This window comes from Pinus tabuliformis, chromosome 7, assembly GCF_031772625.1.
Source record: "Pinus tabuliformis cultivar Carrire ecotype Pingquan chromosome 7, CPIR1, whole genome shotgun sequence".
In the NCBI taxonomy this organism is placed as follows: Eukaryota; Viridiplantae; Streptophyta; class Pinopsida; order Pinales; family Pinaceae; genus Pinus; species Pinus tabuliformis.
In genome coordinates, this window is record NC_142293.1 from 385,131,361 (window position 1) to 385,136,558 (window position 5,198).

At 29.7% G+C, this 5,198-nt stretch overlaps 1 non-coding gene and 2 pseudogenes across 1 annotated transcript; all 3 read left to right on the forward strand.

Moving 5' to 3' along the window:
• Window positions 1-4,354: 4,354 nt before the first annotated feature.
• LOC149247600 (small nucleolar RNA R64/Z200 family) lies at window positions 4,355-4,450 on the forward strand (annotated as a pseudogene).
• A 36-nt stretch (window positions 4,451-4,486) lies between these two features.
• LOC149247601 (small nucleolar RNA R64/Z200 family) lies at window positions 4,487-4,582 on the forward strand (annotated as a pseudogene).
• Window positions 4,583-4,618: 36 nt separating this feature from the next.
• Window positions 4,619-4,709, forward strand: LOC149247602 (small nucleolar RNA R64/Z200 family). The gene has a single exon (XR_016267806.1). It is a non-coding gene; the product is annotated as a small nucleolar RNA R64/Z200 family (small nucleolar RNA).
• Window positions 4,710-5,198: the final 489 nt, after the last annotated feature.

Sequence of the window (5,198 nt, forward strand, 5' to 3'; positions counted from 1 at the left end):
TGGCCTCCCTCCCATCCTACTCCATCTCACATGTATATAGAGATGACAACAAGGACACTGACCGACTGTGAAAAGCTAGGCTAATAGATCAATTCAGAATCATGCATTACACTCTTTCTGTGGATCAACATATCAGAGAGGTTGGCGAGATCCTCTTGTCATAACAATGGATCTTGATTTACAATTTAAACTTCTATTTCACATCCTTTTGATGCTCCTTGTAGTTTGTTGTTTGCTCCCTGTTGTCTGCTGATGCTCCTTCTGGTGCTCTTGGTTTTTCTATTTTTGTATTTTCGAACATATGTTTTTGATTTGGTACATGGGACTGTACAACACAAGTTGATTTTTGGATGCCATGACACATCTTTTGTCTGCATGGTCTGTTTGTTGTCTATCTAGACTATCCATTTTCATTAGATGCATGTACTGGTCTTTTTCCTAATATAAAAAAGCCAATGTTTTTTTCTTCTAAAAAAAATCACTTCTAACATATGGTTCCAAACATTGTGAACTATGTCATTATTTGGGATGTACCTTTTTGAAGATTAAAGTCTCTTAATCACTAAGATGAATGCTAGTTTCCTTTGACAAATATGAAAAGATTAGACTCTATGTAACAAATGTTTGTTAGAATATTTGGATTGATAAAAATCTTTTTAATGACCAAGTATGATATTATTGGGGGATTATTAAACAAATAAATATTTGTTGTGGTTGATTCAAATCATACATAATATATGAATGTGTTGTACAATTCAACATGGGAGAGATGTTGTCACATTAGCATTAGATAATTTTGAATTCAAAATAATTAAAAAATATTTATATTAAAAAAAAAACACAAGCTATTTTGAATTAGAATTTAAAATACAAAATATTGCTAATTTTACCAAAATATTTACAAAATATATAAATATAAATTTATGTTTTTGAGTTAGAATTAAAAAGAAGAAAGATTGTTGATTTTTCCATATATCAATAATAATAAAAACAAAAATACTTATGAAGTATAAACCAATTGCTTTGAGTAGGGTTAAATCCCTTCCATGTCTTAGGTTCAAACCTCATGGGGAGGGGTTGAGGATGAAAGATTTTTTTGGGAAAATTAATAACTTATATATATAACCAAAATGTGGTTTACATGTCATAATATTAATGATAGATAATGCAATAAGTGTGCAATTTCAATGGTAATTTACACCGTTCATTAGCACATAAGTTGACATCTTTATTGAGATCATAGAGAACATGGAAATATGCTATTGGAGAGAACTCTTTGGCTACTTTTCTAATTTTTTTCATAAGACTTTCTAATGTTTTGTCCCGTAGGAGCCCTTCACCAAATGTGAATAAGGAAATAGTGTTCCAAAATAGTGAGATAAGCTTTTGTTTGGCTCATTGAATCCCCTAGTAGAGGGCATAAGCTTTAGCTTGATAATTTATCATGCATCCTAAGCTCCATAAATACTCTACAAACTTGAATTACTAGAAACCATAAAGCACCACTCCCTCTCCTATCACTCATCAAACAAAAAATAAATAATTAATTAAACAAAAAAATAACTACCTAACATGTAACATTACATAATAAAAAATAATTTATACAAATAATATATTCAAACATAAACTTTGTTGAACACAAAATAATACAAAATTAGAATTGAATTTTAAATAATTAAAAAAAACCACTTTAATTTTTTAAAACTTTTAGTTAAATTGCAAAATAAAAATGTGAAAAGGAAAAAAAATACCCTATTATTCTTCACTACTTTTCAAATATATTTATTTTTTAAGTTTTAATTTTCAACCAGATATTTGTATCACTTTTTATTTGAAAATTTTCAACCACATATTATATAAATTTGACTTTATTTTAACATTTTGATTTTCAACCACATGTGACTTCTTTCCGTATCCTTCTTCATCCGAACACCACTCGTTCACTTACCCAAAAAAATCACTTTCATTAAACAAATTACTTTTACGATAATGTGCTCAACCTACCATCGTTGTAATGCTGATACTAACAATTCTTTATAAATGTTTGTTTAAATATTTAAATGTTTACATTATATTATTGTATCTCGTGTTTTAAATTTTTATATTTCAAAGGATATAGATATAAACATATGCCATAGAGATTATTGAAATTAATTTGAATCTGAATATCTAGAATATTTGAAATGTGAGGAATATGAGAGAAAATTATAGTTTTAAATTTCAAAATATTTTTGATATTAGCAATTGTCCCAAAAGGTAAAAAAAGAGGCCGATAAGAATATTAAATTGGAATTGTTGAATTTTTCTGGTTGTACTCTTTGATCCTTTGTTAATATTGATTCAATAGAATTTTCATCAGAGTAGACTACTTTGATCCAAAACACCCAAAAGAACATAATAAACCCTGAACACGTCAATTATAAATGAGGAGCACAATTCCTAAGAAGAATAATGATAAGCTGTACTATGACTCCTCAGACACTAGGAGAATAACTCCTGATACCCAAAAGATTGCAATATCAAATGATCATAGACAATTGTGCATGTCAATGATCATAATAATATCATATATACTAATTCTCAGCCATTACATTACACCAAATATATACTAATTCTCAGCCATTACTAGTGTAGTTCTAGTTCCAAGACTCCTTAAATTCACTGGAGGGCCATAACAATTACCTCCCTTCTAGGAATGCTTCATTCCGAAAGCATAAGATCCAAATTACTCAAAATCAGCAGCCACACCAATTGGAAAACCACACAAGTATCCAACAGATGCAAAATAGTTGTAGTAAACACAATTTATCCAGCACATAAAAAACGCAATGTCACCTCAGCATTCTTAAAGCATCATTTCATCTGTTGCAGTGTTTATGTGGCAAATGCATACAACATCCATACATTATACTATTAATCTATTCATCTGTGCAACTTACAAAATGATAGTATGATTTCCAAGCATCATAATGGCAATAAAAATACAAACAACTGCAATAATTTAATGGAAAAGCAATGTTAGTGTCTGCAATAAATTAAGCCATGCAATTCTTCTTAACTCAAACGTACAACTCAAACATATCATTACTGATGCTGCTACACCAATCTTCAATATGCTAGCTCCGATAAATGCCACTGATAGGCTAACAAAAGGTCTGCACATCATGACAATCAAATGTAGAAGATTTTTGTTGGAAATGATATCTCTACCATGGTATGGATATTGAACTGTTACTTGGTAAATCAAATCAAGTAAATTAATTATTGGAAATAAATCATTAAGTAAACTCAAAAGTATTAATAATATTAATAATATTGTTTATAAAAGTGCTTTAATTTTAAAAAATATTAAATGGGTCAAGTTCACAAGTAGAATTACACTTTTATAATTCATATTTTAAAATCAGATGTCTTATAAATCACCTCGAGAGTTTTGACAAAATGATTTCACTTTATTTCGCTATCTGACATCAAAGGATGGTAGTAATAGCAAGGGTGCTTTAAAAAAAATATTATTTTGATATGAAAACATATTTATCAATTGCTTTATAGAAAAAAAGCACCACCATCAAACATTCCAAAAATCTCATTTTCAATAATTATTTAATAATAATTTTATTTCCAAAAAATAATTTTAAATATTAAAAAAGGAGCCACCTTCGTCAAACATGCCAAGACTCTTATTTTCAATAATAATTTTATAATAAATCTTATTTTCGAAAAATAATTTTAAATAATTTTATAATAGAATTTCATTTAAAAAAAAAGAAATTTGAAATAAGATATTATAGAGGAAAGAAATGAAATGAAAAGTAAAGGCACTATTTTTTTAATGCCAATTGACGTGGCTAAGATACTGTGGGGGTGAGGTGTTCAATTATGATGACAAGGATGGGAAGAGGAGGTGGTCCGGCGAGATGATGGGGAAGGTAAGACTCAATCGTTTGGTGTAATGACAAAGATTGAGTTACCCAAAAAAAAGTTGTACACCTAATAAATCACATTATTCAACTAATAAATTATATCGAGACTTCATTTGGTGTCCCATCATCCGACGTGGATGTAGAGTTGTGTGCCATTAGCACATGTGGTTATTTTATATATATCTATATATATATATGACCTTGGAATATACAAGCTTCAACACGTGGCACGAATGGCATAGTTTCATGGAAATTATGGTAAAATTTTGTTCCATGTTGACATACTTGAACTGTTGCCCACACTAAGCAAAAGAGTAGTCATCCATGGCGAAATGTGGATGTAACAAATGTGTAGTAATCTCTTCTACGTGTTAATATTCTCTTACGACCAATAATATGAGAGCTAGTTTCTGGGATTTTTTGTTGTGGGTTTTTAGCCATGATGAATGTTACAAATATTACACATGTTAGACTTTGGAGATGGACACCATCGATGAGACATATTAATATTCTCTTATGACCAATAATATGAGAGCTAGTTTCTGGGATTTTTCGTTGTGGGTTTTTAGCCATGATGAATGTTACAAATATTACACATGTTAGACTTTGGAGATGGACACCATCGATGAGACATATTAATATTCTCTTATGACCAATAATATGAGAGCTAGTTTCTGGGATTTTTCGTTGTGGGTTTTTAGCCATGATGAATGTTACAAATATTACACATGTTAGACTTTGGAGATGGACACCATCGATGAGACATATGTTCATTATGAGCAGAATAAGTAAAGTATTGTGGGTTGTTTTATTACCTCGGTCATTGCTTTCATATGTTTTATATTGGATCTCTGTTGTTTGTTGTCATGCATTGATTATTATAGTTAGTGGATTAATTGTCATAGACACATACATATAGATGGGTGGTCGGGCTCCTTATGAGGAGAATGTAAGGCCATTTGATGAAAAGATGAATGTTGGATCGACTACTAGAGCGATTAGTCTTTAAGTGCATTTTGTTGTAATGCCATGAATTGATTTTATATACCGAAGTGGCGAGGCTGAATTGTGATTCTTTTGATTTGTTTTTGCCTTTGATTTGCCATGGTTTGTTTGGTTTTTTTTTTTTTAATATCTCTTAAAAAATAATATGGTGGATGACGCTTTTGAAAGTTTGTTTTTGGGAAGTTAGATGGGTTGTAATTATAAATAAGTGAATGAATAATAGTGTTCTTTTCACTTAAAAGTTTAGATTTTACACTTGTTTTTATTTTG